Raw genomic sequence first — 18,702 nt, 5'->3', positions numbered from 1 at the left:
TTAACCGAGGTAAGGTGTATACATCATTCCTGCAAACTTAGAAGGGCTGAAAAAGGTGACACATTTTATATATATATAATATATATATATAAAATATATATATATATATATATATATATATATATATATTTTTTTTTTTTTTTATTATTATTTATTTATGAATTTTTTTTTTGTTGGCGACATTAAAGAATGGCTTGTTTATTGCTAAGGCCACAGGGTCAAAATTATATGATTTTTTAAAAATGTAACAATAACCTTTAACAATAACTTATTTTACCAGTAAATTCCTGTTAAATGACAAAAACAACCGCTGGATGCGAAAAGGGTATTTTACAATAACTTTGAATGCAGCACGAGGCTGGCCAGGCGAGTTTCAAGTGAACGCAACATCTCTGTTCTTTTCTTAGGGCCCTGACACACTAACCCGATTATCGGCCGTTGGACAGTCTGGCGAGGTCAGTGACTCGAGTCCGTTGTCCGTTGGAGGAGCTGTCGGCCTTCATTTTGGCCGACCCGACATGTTCAGTTGGAGGCAGGGCAGTCGGGACTCACCCGGAAATGGCGAGCCTCTCAAAATCTGCCGAAAATCTTTTAAAATTACCTTTGTCGATCTGAAATGAAGACAGATTCAGCAACTGCATGGCCTATTCCACCCTTAAAATGTTTTCAGAAACACGTTTCGGTGAACTATTTTAGTACAATATGAGATTGTATTCTAACAAGCCGCCATGACAGTCTGGCTGTGAATTTCCGGAGAAAAAAGACCCACGTGACTCGTTCGTCCTATCAGCTGTCGGTTTTCATTTTCTGGGAAACAATACAGGAGAGCTATGGAGACGTAGAGATTACGTTTCGCGCACGCGCAGAGCGTACGCTCAAGTCGGCATCGCCTCAGTGTGTTTTGGGGCATTTTTTTGGACCTCAGGGACCCGACTGATCAGTCCGACTGCCTTTTCTGCCGACGGTCGGCTGTCTGGTTGGTGTGTAACAGCTCTTAGGCAACGGCAGCTGCAGACTGTCACATGTTCCTCCACAGTGAAATACAGACAAACTTTTACACCGTTTAGCTGTCAGCATTTTATCCGTGTTTACTCCAGCCACTAGCTAACGGTAGGCTAACGTTACCTGCTGCCAAGTGTCACTAGCGTGACATGCAGCGATGTTTAGGTTGCCTCTAACGTCCGTTTTGGAGCATCGGAGAGAAGCGCAGGCATTTCAGTGGCACCTAAATAAGGCACCGAAATCCGCGTTGCAATTCGGTCCGGTAGACGGTCGGCGTATTAGCACCGGATCTCGGACCCTCGCCAGATTTTTTTAAACTGCATGTAAAAGGCACTGTATGATTTATTCGTGCTGTTATGGTCTGAAGTGTAAGTGCAGGTGTTTATCATTGTGTTTATTTATGCATGTGTGTGTGTCGGTTTGTGCAGTGGAATCAAATCATCCTGTTCAGTGTTAAGCTGCTGTGTGGTTAGTGGAATGTACAGTGCACTGCTTGTGGTTTGGTATTAGTGGGGCTGAGCTAATGCTAATCAGTTTGTGCATGTGTGAGTGTGTGTATTATTTATACCTTTTGTGTGTGTGTGTGTGTGTGTGTGTGTGTGTGTGTGTGTGTGTGTGTGTGTGTGTTGCTGCTCAGCTCAGAAACTGTTAAGTCACTGTGTGTTGCGATTTCCCTTCGGCTTGGGGTTTGAGGTTAGAGAGAGAAAAAAAGTGGGAGGACGGCAGAAAGACAAAAAGTGTGTTTGTGCGTCTTTGTGTGAGTGTTTTCAGGTCTGTTAAAAGCTCCCAGTTCTCCCATCCAACGTTTAGATGGCTAATGTTCAGAGATTCAACCGCAACGCTTGGAGAACACAACAGGCGGCCTATTCAACCCAAGACACAAATAGAGCACTCTTCCTCTGTGCTTAAAACCCCGTAGCTCAAAAAAGGCGAGCTAAAAACAGATATATTTGTTTGTCGAGAGCTGGAGAAGGCCAACCACCGAATTTCTCCATGACACTAGTTTTCGTTTGCTGAAATAGGAACTGGCACGTACAGTATCTGTGGAGACGACCCAGCATCATCTCTTTCTCCTTTCATTCACTGCCTGGCTGTGATTGTTGGCGAGCCTCGGGATGAGAATCAACAAAGGGTCAGACAGTCGCAGACGGAGGGCATCAAGGCAATAGAGTTACCAGTTGCGAGACACTGGGATATTCATTTCAAATAGAAGCCGCTCTCAGGGGGCCGCAACAGGCTGCCACAGTGGGGGTGTGCTGCACGAGCATCTTTAAAACGCCTTGTGTTGCTACGGACAACACATACAGAACAATAAAGTAGCTACGCTGTGAAGTCTTTCCACTTTAAGGGGAAGAAAGAGGGGGAAAGAGGAGGAGGAATAAACACATTATATAAATCTGATGGTTCCTGAGGTCATTTTTGTCTGCACACACGATTATGCATGGCAACACACACACACACACACACACACACACACACACACACACACACACACACAGTGTATGGCTGCATCCACGTATGACATCACTGTAGCTAGCCAGAGAGACAGGAGAGTCCGAGAGAGCCAAGCTGACGTCATCCCAGTCGCTCAATGTCAATTACGTAATCACGGGGTCCAACGCCTGCAGGACAGCCATGCTGTGTGTGTTTTTTTGTGTGTGATCGCATGCAGGGCAAGAACACATAATTGCAATCTCATGTGTGAGGGGAGACATAAAACGAGGCATGCTGATGACATCATTAGCGGGAGGCGGCCTGGCGTGAGCGCCGCGGCTGTCACATGGCGAGAGTGTTTGGGTAGAAGAGGAGGAGACAAGAGCGCTGCAAAGAGTTATGCAACGCAAAATCCAACTCAACAGACTAGAAAGGACCTTTTTTTGCCTTTCCTCTGTGTGTACACAGTGTGAGTATGTGTGTGCGTGTCTTAAGTGACTTTTCTCTCGCACTTTTACTTGAGGCGAAGAGTGCATTAAAAACACACAAGTACTCGAGCATACTGCTGAAATCTACACACACACACGCACACACACGCATATACACCCCCCTCCCCTCCCCCCACACACACTTATAAACAAAGCTTCCTAAAGACAGGAAATCCTTCCACCCACGTTCCTGTGTTGCTTGGCAACCAGAGCAGCGTCACCGTGTGCATGCCTCCACCGCTGACAACAACACACACGAAAACAGAGACAGACACACACACACACACACTGCAACTCCTTCAACTCTGCTCCTTTTAAAGCACCCGAAAAAACCACCAGATAGCCGAGCCAGAGCTGAGCAGGCTGATACTCGCTACAGCTGCCCTCCAATTCGTCAGCTATGGATCTAAACCAAACATGACATCACCCCTTGTAAACATAAAACCCCCCCCCCCCCCCCGATTTAAAAAATCTATTTTTACACCCGCTGATGTCTTTCTAAGCGTGATGGCACGCGCGTGTGTGGTACTGTGCTAACTCCGTACGTGTCAGCGTGTATTTGTGTGCATGCACTTGTGTGCCGTTGTGTGAGGATGCAAGCAGCAATAGCTCAGCACAGCTAAGTAGAGAGAAGCTAATTATGCAGAGGTGCCCATCACTGTGGACAATGAGTCCATTTCAAATCAGCAGGAGGCCTATTGAAGACTTTCAACTTATTCAATTATTATTCTTGTAAGCCATTTTGGCCTCCTAGGCCGGCTGTGTTTCCACTGCAATCTAAAACCTTGCTTTTAACTCTCCACTTGTTTGAACACATGAACCAGTACATGAAAGGCAAAGGCCACCTACCAGAAAATTGAAAGAAATGAATTGACTACAATCTAGTCTCGCATTGTCTGACCTTCCTCCACTGCGCTGTGAAGGAGGGTCTGGCTAGTCCACACAGCATTCTGGGATGGGAGAAAAACGTGCTCTGGTTATTTGGCCTTTCTTTAAACCAATCACAATCGTCTTGGGCAGCGCTAAGCTCCGCCTCTGCAAAGTAGCCTCGGGAAGGAACTTGTTTTGGTGGAACGTGTGTACGTTCAAAAGTTGTTTTAGTCGTGCAACAGAAAACTTGGACAAAAAAAGATTGGACAGATAGTCTAGCTAGCTGTCTGGATTTACCCTGCAGAGATCTGAGGAGCAGTTAACCATAGTCCTCATAAATCCACCAGAGTTTAAAATTCCAACACAAAGAAAGCGGAAGGAAACGGACATCAGCTGAAAAGACATGCATCCAGTGGAATAGCACCGGAGCAATCCCAGAAGTGGAACGTCGTGGATATAGACTAACTACAAACTAATTTACTAATCATTCCTCTGTCTGAAAACAGTGTATGAAAACCAAACAGAGAAAAAGTGGCAGAGCAACAAGAAATATGAAAAACTTCAATGAGCCAAAAATGGTCTGGTGTTGTGCAGTCGACCTATCAGAGCTTTGTAGGCGGGATTAAGAATGCGGGCATACTTTTGCTACAAGGCTAGCTAGCTACCTTGCTACATCAATGAAAAATAGTGACAGAAAAAAATGGCAGACCGTAGATGAGGTTGACACAGCGGTACGTGTTGTTGTTTATCAACTCTTACACCAGCACATTTATGTGATTGTCATGAAAAACACAAAGTTAACAACTACTAGCAAACACAACCGTAGCTTTTGTGTCGTGATCGTCAGGCTATGCTATTGGCTGCTATCTTAAGACCACTTTGGCCACTTTGGCTGTGGGTACGACAGTGTTATTTTATAGAGTTTGTTTTTTGGGTTTTTTTTTTTTTTACAATGGATACATGTAGGTCACAGCAATAACCATTTTAGCAGTACCTAAAAAAGTTTTGGGTGGTGTCGAAAAAGTGTTGATGTACGACGGGGCGGCTGTGGCTCAGGTGGTAGAGCGGTCACCTACCAATCACAGTTGGTGGTTCGATCCCTGTCAAAGTGTCCTTGGGCAAGACACTGAACCCCCGAATTGCTCCCATCGGTGTGTGAACGTTAATCTGATGACCGCGTGGCACCTTGTGTGGCAGCCTCGGCCACGGTGTGTGAATGGTGCCTGTACTATGTAAAATCGCTTAGTAGTAGTCGTTAAGCGCTAAAAAAGCATCATATAAATACAGTCCATTTACTTGGTTTATGTTATTTTGGAGTGATCTCTATTCAAGTTTTCATTGGTCGAAAGATGAATGGTTAATGGCTGAAATTGCTTTAATAATTTTTTTTTCGTGGGGGGGGGGACGACAATGCCTTTAATTAGTTTAACTATATTTAGTGGGCCTTGATCCAGTGGGAATCAAACCCTTGACATCGGCACCATGATGTACTGTACTGAGACAGGAGTGCCTTACTTTTGCTATGGATGCACAGCGGCTGTATCTTTACATTACTGCAGCTTTGGTAAACATAACAACTGACTGTACTACTGTATATGACCACATAACAGAGGTAAACACAGCAGTCCACAAGTCACTTTTGCTGATAAGGTGCACTTCTGTAGTACCTTTTAGAACTGTCTGTACCTCTGCAGTAAACTTTTTATTCTGACTGTGCATTTTAGACACTCTGCCATATGGCTCATGGGCCACAGCTGACCAGAGCACAGCTGTGGGTTGGAGTGTAGCTCCAGGCACGGCTAATACAATCAGAAATATTAAAAGAGCCATTTTTGAGTATTTACGCTGAATAAATCATGGGCTGGCGTCTGTGCTTTTATTCAAAACACAGACTATTCAATTCATTCACACATGAATTATAGATCCATTATGGACTGTTTTAGCTGTGTTGAGGGAATCAGCCTAACAACAGTTGTTCTGAGAGCACTAACCCACTGAGCCATCCATACCAATTATCTGTGTCTAGGGTGGAGTCTGAATTCAATATTTAATTTACACAATTCAATCTCAAGACAGAGCTTCCAACTGAAAAACCTACTGGCGGCAAAAGAGCCAGAACGGACAAAAGCGGTGTGGGCTTCCGCTGAGAATCTCAACTGTCTCCAAAGTGAAAAAGAAGCGGGCTAACTGGACGTCAAACCACAGGGGTGTCCATTGAGAGACAGGGAGAGGTGGAGGGGCAAGAACTCCATTGAGCGCAGCCATGGGGGGTCAATATGTGAATGAACGTTTGGCATGGAGGTGAATTATGAATGAGCAGCACTCCGAGCACTCCTGGAGAAAGCATGTCAGCCCCCGTCTCCTTCACTCCGCTTTCTTTCCATCTCTCCTCCTCCTCCTCCTCCTCCTCCTCATGCTGTCCTAAAATCTCCATCATCCTTTCCTTCCTTTCTCTGTCTCCGTTTCATCCCTCGCTACTGGATTAATCTTCTCATCTGCCTTATTCTCAGTCATCTGATCGCTCTTCCTCCCTCCAGCCTCCCCCTTAACCCTCCTCCACCTCCTGTCTCCAGAACGGGGCGGGGCTGTCTGAAAAGACGACAGAACATTCTTTCCCTGCACATATTTACACAACCTCAGATTGGGTGCACACACACACACACACACACAGAGAGTAGCAAATATAATATAAAAGCAAACAGTCCTGCACGTGCAAAAGATGTGTGCGGCAAGTGTAACGCTCTCAGGCACACACACACACACACACACACACACACACTTCTCCCAGCTGTTCTGCTGGCCACAGAGCTTGTGTGTGTGTGTATTCGTGTGTGTGTAATCCAATGTGCTGCTGCTCAGCCTGTGCCACGCTCTCTCCTCTGTTGCTGTGCGTCTGATCAGATCTGCCTCTCCTCAACCTGTTTGCCGTATATGGCACACGCACACACACACACACACACACACAGACACAGACACAGACACAGACACTCTTACACACATTTATCCACATGCACAAGAAGCTGTTACTATGTATCAAGCCTTATTCAGTGTCAGCCGAGAAAACAGAAAATCCATTCGGTTCTGCTTTTGAAACCTCCAACCAAAGACCGGGTTACCTGCTGCACTGAAAACTCTGCTTTTACACACATACATATACATATGGGCGCACGCGCTCGCACACACACACACACACACAGAGTGAAGTAAAGGGGGTAAAAATGGACTCTTAAAAGAGAGTATTTCCCCCTCCTTTCCTCTAGCTCAACTTCAAGTAGCTTACCTGACAAATGTGTGTGTGTGTTGGAATGGGATCACGTTGTTCCCTAAAAAAGTATCCACTCCTTTTGATCCCTTCACTCCAGTTTACAGTGGTCAGTTCAGCTCGCTTACACACTTTGGCCCCCCTTTTAGTTTGTGGAAAAACAACCCTGAAAACTCTCTCACACACACAAATGTGTATATATAGGCTACACACACACACACACACACACACACACACACACACACACACACACACACACACACACACACACACACACACACACACACACACACACACACACACACACACCGCTCTTCCCTTTAAGTGCAGAGCCATGCAGCACATGTCAACACCTCACTCGCGCGCGCGCGCACACACACACACACACACACACACACACACACACACACACACACACACACACACCTCTGTCAGACCTGTGCACAGCCATGAAAGCTCCATAAAGTCACCTTAGGATCCTTCTGTGTTCCAGACGAGCCCCTTCTTCACACTCTTCCTCTCCTCTGTCAGACTTCTCTCTCTCCTCCTCTCCTCCTTTCCTTCCTTCCTTCCTTCCGTTCTGTCCGTCCGTCCGTCCGTCCGTCCGTCCGTCCTTCCTCTCTCTCTCTTCTCTCTCCCCTTTTCGTCTCGGTGCTCGGTCAGTTCCCAGCGTTTTTCCCGAGCCCCTCCATATCCGCCCCGCCAGTCGTTTCTACCACCGAGCGAGCGTACCTTCACACGCGCGCGCACACACATACACACACATACACACACAAGCCGCTGCGTTCCTATAGTCTCTCCCTCCGTTTATCCCTCAGCGCTCTCTCTCCTCTGTCGGAGAAGAGCTCGGTGAGCGTGTGTGTTTGTGTATGCTTGTGTGCGTGGACGTGTGTGTTTCTGTGCTCTGCCTTGCCCCGCCAGCAGCAGAGGACTTCCCCCGGCACCCGCCCTGGGTCCTAGCGCCAGCCGCGTTCACTGAAAGAATGCTATTGTGTACGGAAGAAATACCCAAAGATCGTCAATGATTTCGACAAGACGATTCACACTTTTTTTTTTTGCCCATTATTGCATCGTTGATTTAGTTTATTATTAAAATAATTGAATTTAATTGTTAAAATAATTAAAACCACTGTAATAGTTGGGGCTTCGTAAACTACAGAGTGTGGTCTAGACCTACTCTACCTGTAAAGTGTCTCAAGATAACTCTTGTTATGATTTGATACTATAAATAAAATTGAATTGAATTGAAAAGGAAGATATTTATGTAAGATAAATAGCTAAAAAGCACCCAGTCCCCCACCCCCCCCCCAAAAAAAAGACTTGAAGAATACATCTTCATCAAAGATTATTTTGGAGTAAGCACCAAAACACAACACACTCCTGCCACTATCGTACAATTAAGCAAAGAAAATGAAATCACGTAAAATGATTTAGCCTTATGTGTGATTATTGTTTTCAGAGCAGGAAAATTAGACATTGGAAGCACGTAACTTCTCAAGTAGCCTACCACAAACATGAGTGCAAAAGGAACACATTTGCATTACATATCATTTAGCTGACGCTTTTATCCAAAGTGACTTACAATTGCTATATATGTCAGAGGTTGCACGCTTCTGGAGCAACTAGGAGTTAAGTGTCTTGCTTAGGGACACATTGGTTGATGTATTACAATGGGAATCGAACCCAGGTCTCCCACACCAAAGGCGTGTGTCATAGCCACTGCTCCATCACCACCATTTGCAGACTGTACAAAACTCGTTGCTCTAGGCCATATACTCATTGACTGAGAAACAGAGAGATACGTGTGCAGTGCCACAGATAGCTGCTGTTCAACCCATCCACAGCTCATTTAACGTCCAAAAGGTAAAATGTAGGTTTTTGTCAGTAAGTTGTTTTGAGTCTGTACCCGAGTGGTCGCTATGGCAACAGCAGGGCAGGAGCAGAGGCAGAGAGCCATGCAACGATGTAGGAGCCATTATAAATGGAGGATGGAGAGGGGACATGTCCTCTGCACATGATGACATCTGGGTTCTCGCTAGTCTATATCCTTGACGTTCCACTTCCGGATTTCACTCAAATTTAGGCCGGTTGTCCGTTGCCTTGGGCTTCCTTTGTGTTTTAAACTCCGGTGGATTTATGAGGACTATGGTTAACTTTTTCTCAGATCTCTGCAGGGTAAATCCAGACAGCTAGCTAGACTATCTGTCCAATCTGAGTTTTCTGTTGCACGAGTCACGACTAAAACAACTTTTCAACGTACACAAGTTTCACCAAAACAAGTTCCTTTCCGAGACTATTTTGCAGAGGCACCGCGGCTTTTCCAGGTGCTTAGCACCGCCCAAGACAATTGTGATTGGTTTAAAGAAATGCCAATAAACCAGAGCACGTTTTTCTCCCATCCCGTAATGCTGTGTGGACTAGCCAGACCCTCCTCCATCGCGCTTTGGAGGAGGGTCTGGCAAAGCGAGACTAGGTTCCCTCTGACATGTGTTCAGATCGTACATCATTCATTTTACGTAGTCTGAAGTCAGGGTGTAGTCGATCAGCCTTTATGTTGTGTGAAAATCCATCCCAGATTACCACACACACACACACACACACACACACACACACACACACACACAAAAACAATAGGGTTCCCCCTCATCCACTACCAAAATAGTTTCTAAACTGCATTTCTGTGTGAAGCACAAGCAAAGACTGCAACTGTGAGCGATGGCATTCAGCTATTTTTGCGTTTTTGTTTTTAACCGAGTGAGTCATCCTCTCAAACATACTCAATCTTTGGTGCAGCTACCTTCTTCCTCATCTCCCTACACCTCCCTCTCTTTTCTCCCTCCCTCCTTCCTCAGAGCGTCATCAGGTTGCCATAGCAACGGCCCGCCTATGGGAGACAGAGATCAGACCATTATGGACCATGGGATCCAGAAACCGAAGGACATGGTTTTCTTTTTTTTTTTTTGTTGTTCTGCGAACACAGGAAGTGGGGACCCTTAACAGAAAAAAGCCTGAACTCATTCTTCCTTAAACACCTAGAGTAGTACTGCAAGGCTTTGCAGAGAGAAGTTTTACTGAGTTGGGGATAAAAAGCTCTGAGGATCCATTAAAGCCCCTCAAAAACATAAGTAATGCATGTCTACTAACCCAGCATGCTGCTAAAAATAAACCAAATTTGATTAGATATGCAAATTGACTGTGAGATGTAAACATGTTGCCCCAAGAAACAGTTAACCAGAATTTGCTCTGCACACTTCTGAATTAATGGATCTGACAGACGTGGAAAGCCCACAGTCAGGAAATCCAAATGTGCTCTCATTTTATTTATGGGTGTGGAAATCAAAGTGGGAAAAGTGCATTGCAGCATGTTCAAGTTGAGAGATGGAAGCACAAAATACACCAAGGAAACGGTTTTGTTTTATAAAGATCAAAGAGAATTGTTGGGAGAACGAAGTGTGTTTACGAGTGCTCGAATCCAGACTGCCTCTCCCTGCCCCTATTATTAGTGGGAGGACGTGTGTGTGTGAGTGTGTTTGAACTGAGAGCCCCGAGGGCTACATTAAGCTGAAGTGACAGTGGGGATCTTCAAGATGTCTCACAAAGTTTGCCATTGAGGGAGATCTTATCTCTGAGCCCCAAAACCAGGAGAGGAGAGGAGAGGAGAGGAGAGGAGAGGAGAGGAGAGATGAAAGACTGAGTGAGCGAAAGAGCAAGGCTGAGTCCAGTGCTGTGTCTCATATTGCGCACTTCTGTACTTACACTTGCTATTTTGAGTACATAGTGCGAAGTACTCGGATGCTGCACTCAAAATGGTCAAAACGTTGAGTGTGGAACGCTGGATACTACTGGCCCTCAACAGTCGTGGGGAGATTTTGTAACCTTTTAGTATAGACCTTACAATAGACCTTCTCTCAGAGACAATAGCCATACTTGAAGCTTACTCACGTTTTGAGACCCTCAGCCACTCAGCCAGGTGCACTGCAGCCGTATTCAGGTTAATACCTTAGCCTTTGAACATAACGTGTGTACATAGCATGTCCATCTCTGGAACTGACAACTAATATCGTTTTTAATAATTTATTAATTTATATACTTATTATTTTTGTTACAGTTTTTCTCAATTGCTAAAACACAATTTGTGAAACCTGGCTCCATTTTCTGAAAACACAAAACCTCATCTTCAAGCACGATTTACAAAACCTCGGACTCCTCTCGCAAAATGACACTTTCGCCTCAAAAACAAAGTGATGTCAAGCAGTCAGTAAACAATACACCAACAAATAGAAAACACATAGTTCTCAGGGAGAAGTATTTTTTTAATCTCAAAACTAATTTCATATTTTTCCGTCATTGTCTTTAGATGAACGAAAACATGTTCTATCATAGTAGCTCAAAACTGATCAGAAATTACCATTACTACCAGCCATTTTGACATTAATGTGCAGATGTTTTAGTGGAGGTGCAGTGTAACCAGCAACATTATTTACCCATATGATTTTTTTACCAATGACCAATGTCTTTTACGAACCGTCAAACAAACTCCATCAGTCATCAAAATAATACTATGACAAAAGTTTTGTGTTCCAGTTATGTCACCAGGATCCAGCTGGATATTACATGCTAAAACAAAATAAATATAGGGGTTAAATGCTTAATCTTATATGCACACACACACACACACACACACACACACACACACACACACACACACACACACAAACACACACACACACACATACAATATGCAAATAGTGTAAATACGCACACACGCATACAGCCCAGAGACAGTGAGCGGCCTGGGAGGCGTCCATCCATTCATGATCCTTCATTCTTCAAATGGGGCTGCCATCTTAGCCTGTCTACCCAGAGGCCTCAGCCGGGCAGAGGGGTGGGTCAGCGATCATGTGTGTGACAGGAAACAGGAGTAGTAGTAGCTCAAAACTGATCAGAAATTACTACTCTGCTCTTTGCAAATTTTTTGTTTGTTCTTCCTCCTCCTTGTATCCTTGTGTATAGTTTTACAGCACTGTACCCTGCATCTCACAAACTTGTCCTTTGTCTCTGTGATACTGTAATTCTTGTTCTTTGTTGATATGAACCTGCAACCAGTCAAAATCTATTGAGCAGTCAGTACTGTTACAGTAACAAATGGAAAGCACAACATTCAGGGTCGTACAATTTGTTCATTGTACAGTATACAGCCTACAATGCACTGCAGTATACAATACTAAAAGGGACAAAAATCCTCTTCATCATCCTCTTCCTCTTTCTTGCCCTCCTCCTCCTCTTCCTCCTCGTTGCCCACCTCGCATATGCACTCGTCCTCATCCTCTCACATCGTTTCTTCCATCCATTCTCAGATTTTCTCCTTCCCACCTTCAACAACCTGTTTGCTCTCTGAACTGGCTTATATTGGTTGTGTCACATGATTTGAAACAAGTGAAATCAATTTTGAGTGGTTGTGTTCAATCAATGACAGGTGTTGGTTATGGATGACATGTGCATTCGATTGCAGAACGTGTTTTGAGAATGAGAATGTGTTTAGAGTTTTGCTGAAAAGTCTAAGTGAGATCTGCAAATTGTGTTTGACCATGTGAAATGGTTTAAGCTATTGACAACAGACTGCACAATTATCTAAATGAGTTCAGGCAACTGAGAACTTTGTTCAGCCAATGGGTTTTAGTGTCTTAGCAATTGAGAAAAACTGTACTGTTTTTCAACAGTACATAGTTTTTTTGCCACCAACGGCTCATTCCAGGCAGCGCTGCGACCGCGGCCTCCAAGGCATCTAACCCTAACCTTAACCCTAACTAAACTAAACATCTACACCTGGGTATAAACATGCAATCTGTATCTTAAGTTATCTGAACAATAACATCTGATCATGGACTTTTGCATTTACACCTGGTATTTACTGTAAGCAGCATAATGTTCTTGTTATCGCAGTTCTGCCCACATTGTGATCAGGATCTCAATATGCATATTAGTTAGGTGGGGCTGGGCGGACTTTGTCAACAAACATGGTGCGTTGTTGGGCAGATTTGTTTCTTAAAGGCCCAAAAAACTATTTTGTCAATCAAACTTCTGAATGAATGAACCAAAAAATATGCTGCCAAAGTTACATCATTGTTTTGTCTGTGCTCTTCTCACTGGTTTGAAGTGGGTGGGAGTCAGTTGGCAAAAAAGGGGCAGCAATACGCTATTGCAGCGTCTAGTCTGCCAAATCAAAAAAGAAAGAAGTTGGCACAGAGGTGACCACCAGTCAAGATTAAGCAACATTTGAATTAAAGTCTGATGGCAGTTGTTGTGTTGTTATATCGAGCCCACTGTCAGTCGAATTGTCATACCACACCCACACAGTCCTGATGGAGCAGATTAGTTTTTTTTTAATTTTATAGTTTTTGGGTGAGTTAACCTTTATTACCAATACAAACTATATAAAAATAATAATAAATTATAACCAAGGATGTTTTGAAGCTTACATTGTTGCCCATGTGGTCTTGAATATAAAGGCTATGGGAAAATACTTAAGAATTCAGGAGCTTTAAGTAAGTGCACAAATCGTATAGAGTGCACTGACACCTGACCAGAGCCAGACCACCTTCAGACATCTCCAGATGTGGTCTGGCAAAAATGATAGCATGTCATCATGACTCTGACATGAACCTGGTCGTGCCTGATTCAAACCAAACCATTTTGGCTACTTACAGGTTGCTTAAGGTTACAATGACTGTAGTCTCGCATTGCTAGACCTATCTCCACAGCGCTGTTGAGCAAGGTCTGGCTACACCACACATACATTCTGGGATAGGAGAAAAAACGCTCTGGGTTGTTTGCATTTTTTTGTTTTTAAACCAATCACAATCGTCTTGGGCCGCGCCAAGTTGCGGATGCAGCGACGGTGGCTCTGCAAAACAGTCTCAGGAAGGAACTTGAAGATTATTTTTTGGGCATTTTAGGCCTTCATCTGACAGGACAGCTGAAGACATGAAAGAGGAGAGAGAGGGGGAATGACATGCAGCAAAGGGCCGCAGGTCGGAGTCGAAACCCTCGGCCGCTGCGTCGAGGAGTAAACCTCTACTTACGGGCGCCCACTCTACCAACTGAGCTATCTGGGCGCCTGGGAAGGAACTTGTTTTGGTGAAACAAAAGAAAACGCCACATACAATATTAAATGAAGTTAACTATTCACACAATACAGTAATGTGAGCTATTTAAATAAGCTGCACATAATTGGCTCTTAGCAGTGTATCGCCGTGTGTACTTCGTCCATAGCAACCCCAACCAATCGGTCCCAAAACGTCCCCAGTTAGAGAGGAAATGCTGTAAACGTATTCTTTGTAAATCTTTACTGTACAGTCATTCCCTGAAAGAACCAAGCAGGCCTGCCTTGTTGCACCATCCAGATTTTTTTCAAAACCAGCCATTTTGACATTAATGTGCAGATGTTTTAGTGGAGGTGCAGTGTAACCAGCAACATTATTTACCCATATGATTTTTTTACCAATGACCAATGTCTTACGAACCGTCAAACAAACTCCATCAGTCATCAAAATAATACTATGACAAAAGTTTTGTGTTCCAGTTATGTCACCAGGATCCAGCTGGATATTACATGCTAAAACAAAATAAATATAGGGGTTAAATGCTTAATCTTATATGCACACACACACACACACACACACACACACACACACACACACATACAATATGCAAATAGTGTAAATACGCACACACGCATACAGCCCAGAGACAGTGAGCGGCCTGGGAGGCGTCCATCCATTCATGATCCTTCATTCTTCAAATGGGGCTGCCATCTTAGCCTGTCTACCCAGAGGCCTCAGCCGGGCAGAGGGGTGGGTCAGCGATCATGTGTGTGACAGGAAACAGGCAGGCGTATTGGCTGCCAATCAAACAGCCTCTTTATTTCCCCTCTCCGTTCTGTCTCTCCATGTGTGTTTCTCTGCTTTTCGCTGTCTCTTTTTTTCTCACCTCGTCTCTCCCTCAAGTCTGACAAGCAAAAGATCTTCACTTACTTCAGAGAGGGAAAATAAGTGGGGTGTCAAAGTCTCCCTGTCTCCTTTTACCATTCCCTCTTTTCCTCACACACGCACACGCACACGCACACACACACACACACACACACACACACACACACATTCTTTGTCTCATTTGTCTGAAAGACAGCTAGCAGTGGTTTGTCATTGTAACACTTTAGTAGACTGTGTTTCCATATCATCCCTTACACTTTTTCCGCAGACAGGCAGACACATAACATTCCTCAGAAGACAGGCTGAGAGAGAAAGAGAGAGAGAGAGAGAGAGGAAATTGTAAACTCTCTCTCTCTCTCGCTCTCTCTTTCCAAATGCAGCTGAGTGCTCCACACGGATCGATAGTAATCCTCGGTGGGAGCCGTTTATTTTGGAATGTGTGTGAGGCCCAGTGGGTGACAGCATCCACATTCACATTCACACATGCGTGCAACATTATAAATCTCGCTGCAGCTGGAGTTGGTGCTGCGCTTGCACACATAAGCGCACGCACTGTCGCAGACAAACCGACACAGAAACGTACACACACCGACAAGTACACACTCAACACGCTCTAGCTCTGACAAGCAAAGCCTCCTGTTGGGCTGGGCTCTCTTCTCTCCTCCACTGAGCAAAACTCACAGGGCTCCAGGCTGGAGGAGGGGACCTAGTGTGTCTCAACACTGTCCCCTGCCAAGGTCTCTGTTTCTGGGGATGGCAGCTCTCAGCAGCTGGCTAGGTTGGAGCTCTCTGTATGCTGACTCCAAGCCGCTGGCTGTCTAGTCCTGCCAGGAATTTATAATTCTACAATCACAGAGGAACTTTTTTTCTCCCCCCCAGCCTGACCAATACAAGCATGGGTTACATGTTTTATAATTCGGACGCAGTACAAACATTTCTTATTTGTTTTGCAATAAAAGATCCAGTTACACCAGCATTTGACGGATTGGAACGCATTTAAACAGCAAGATTTTGTGTGAGTGGATTTGAGTGGCTTTATTTTGTGGGGGTGAAGTAAATCTAATAAAAACCCACATTTTTATCGTCGACTAATAGCAAACTGTCTCGACAGTGTTGACCTTTGAGGGAAGCTAAGCTATGGTAGCTTATACTTAGACATTTATGAGACAGGAGTCGATGGTACAAAAAGATCTCATGAATAAACTGTTAACTTATTGTGCCGTTAGTAGTCTATATCCACGACGTTCCCGGGATTGCTCCGGTGCCGCCGGAAATCTCCCAGGATTTCCTTCTTTTCGGCCGGTTGTCCCTTACCTTTTCCTTTCTTTGTGTTGTCACTTTAAACTCTGGTGGATTTATGAGGACTGTGGTTAACTGCTCCTCAGATCTCTGCAGCTAGCTAGACTATCTGTCCAAACTGAGTTTTCTGTTGCACGACTAAAACAACCTTTGAACGTACACACGTTCCACCAAAACAAGTTCCTTCCCAAGGCTATTTTGCACCGGCACCGTGGCTCTGTCCGGAGCTTAGCACCGCCCATGACGATTGTGATTGGTTTAAAGAAATGCCAATAAACCAGAGCACGTTTTTCTCCCATTGCAGAATGCTGTGTGGACTAGCCAGACCCTCCTCCGCAGCGCTGTGGAACAAGTTTACAAACAGACAGCTAGCAAGCTAGAAAGGAAAGGTATTTTTGCCGCTCTTAGTTAAAACGGGCTGTACTCGACATTTAAAACATCCATTAACCAACTAGTCCTACGTCAGAAAGTCTTCTTTCTCATACCTTTGTTTTTTGACAATGTTGCTCCATTGGCACTTTTACCAATTAACACTCATTTCCTGCACATAATATAAAAAAAAAAAATCACTGAAAATGGGCTTTTCAGTTTTCACAGGGGATGCTTGAATGATTTGTATTGGGGTCCAACAATCACAGCGAGACCTCTGGAGGGTTTGTTGGCAGCATGCTGTGAGGGCTTGTCTGGGCTTGCTGTTGGACTTTTTGGGGGATCAGTTTGGATCTCTGGGCAGAAAAGTTCCCCTCAGAGGCAGCCAGGCAGGCGCGCACACACACACACACACACACACACACACACACACACACACACACACACACACACCTGTGCTCCGCCTGAGAGCATTGCATTATCTGAGGCAATCTAGCAGCACCTCGAATCCCGCTGCCATTTCTTCGGGGCAAAGTGAGAGCAGTAAAAAATGACCAAAAGCACGGAAAGGAGCATTAAGTTGGGAAATGATCATTTTCAACATAAAATTGCACGGAATGGAGCGAGACGCTGCGGTAAACACTGATGAGGAAATTGATCTTTGCTAACATGAACCCATTTAGTTAATGCTCTTACACTGAACGAGCAGTCCGGGGTTTAAATTGAATCCATTTAGGATATTATTTCAAGCTAATTTTACACCATACCGTAATACAATATCATTGTATCACATGATATCCAACTTCAAATACAAAGTCAAGTTTAAGTCACTCTAAACTCTAGTCAAATATGGGACCTTTCTATATTCAGGTGATATATGTAACCACTGAGCAACCCTAATGCTCTTAAAAGTTCAGTAAGGATGGAATAATGGTGCAGTAGGGGCATATGCTGTATGTTGCTCTACAGGCACATGGGACCTGACCACTCAACTATCCCTGGGCTTTGCAGCAGTCAGCACTACAGACATATCCTCAGCAATACAGCCAGCTCAGTAGTGTACCTCCTTCAGTGCAGTATAATCACCTCTTGTGACAACAACCCTGGCTCCTCAGGAGTCTATCTGCCTCCTCAAATACCCTCACACCATAAGATAAAGACATTAGAGACTATGGGATTTGGAGGGAGTTAAGAATTGGGTCTACAGTCTGTGATGCACAGTGATACAGACTTGGAAACGCATGGCAGTTTGGGATCCCTCTAACAGATACCATCAAATGAGCACAGCAGAGCGGCGGGGCAGACTGGAGCAAAGCTCTGCGTGTTGCTGAGCGTGTTAGGAGGGTTTCTGTTGTTTGTAGCTGATCTGCCGTGATGCCAAAATAAGGCAAAGCGTGCTTGAAACAAAAAAGAAAACGGTAAGGGAATCGTCTGCGAGACTCCACGTGGGACTGGTGAGAATCATATTGCATGTTTGCTGGGAATAAAAACGGCTGTGAATAACTTTTACACTCAATCGGATTAGCACGGCATTGAAATAAAAGGTCAATAAGAAAATGCTTTATGTCATACGTCTCCTCTGTGAATCTGTAAAGTAGCTTTTTCCTCTCCACTGTTGTGTCGTCCCTCACACTACCCAATCAGTCTGTCTTTCTCCTCCCTCGCTCTCCCTCTCCCTCACTCAGTGTCCCTGGGTGGGATGAGTCATCGAAAAGAGAGAAGAAAAGAAAGGAGAGGAGGTATTCGTGTGTACTGTATATGTGTGTGTGTTTGTGTGCGCGCATGTGTTGTGTCATTCCTCCTGAGGTGCTGTGCCCTTCACACTCCCTCTCAGCTTCATGTCAACCTTGCTGCTAGAGTGCAGACATACGCAGCAAAGGTACACACACACACACACACACACACACACACACACACACACACACACACACACACACACACACACACACACACATCCATAATATACGTTATAGTCTCATTCTGCAAAGAT

General features: G+C 44.6%; 1 protein-coding gene across 3 annotated transcripts in view; it reads right to left on the bottom strand.

Moving 5' to 3' along the window:
* ches1 (checkpoint suppressor 1) overlaps positions 1 to 18,295 on the bottom strand; it is an 80,909-nt gene extending 62,614 nt beyond the window's left edge. For 2 of the 3 annotated variants that reach the window (XR_004895862.1, XM_031288069.2), the window contains exon 1: positions 7,527 to 7,961. The gene's annotated coding sequence lies outside the window, so the exon portion shown is untranslated. Of the gene's footprint in view, positions 1 to 7,526; positions 7,962 to 15,389; positions 15,401 to 18,284 lie in introns of those variants that run through there. The other variant, XM_031288070.2, reaches the window with a different exon arrangement.
* Positions 18,296 to 18,702: the final 407 nt, after the last annotated feature.

The sequence above is a fragment of the Sander lucioperca genome, chromosome 19, assembly GCF_008315115.2.
Source record: "Sander lucioperca isolate FBNREF2018 chromosome 19, SLUC_FBN_1.2, whole genome shotgun sequence".
In the NCBI taxonomy this organism is placed as follows: Eukaryota; Metazoa; Chordata; class Actinopteri; order Perciformes; family Percidae; genus Sander; species Sander lucioperca.
The sequence above is the reverse complement of the archived record's forward strand: the minus strand, read 5'-3'. Positions and strand labels throughout refer to the sequence as shown.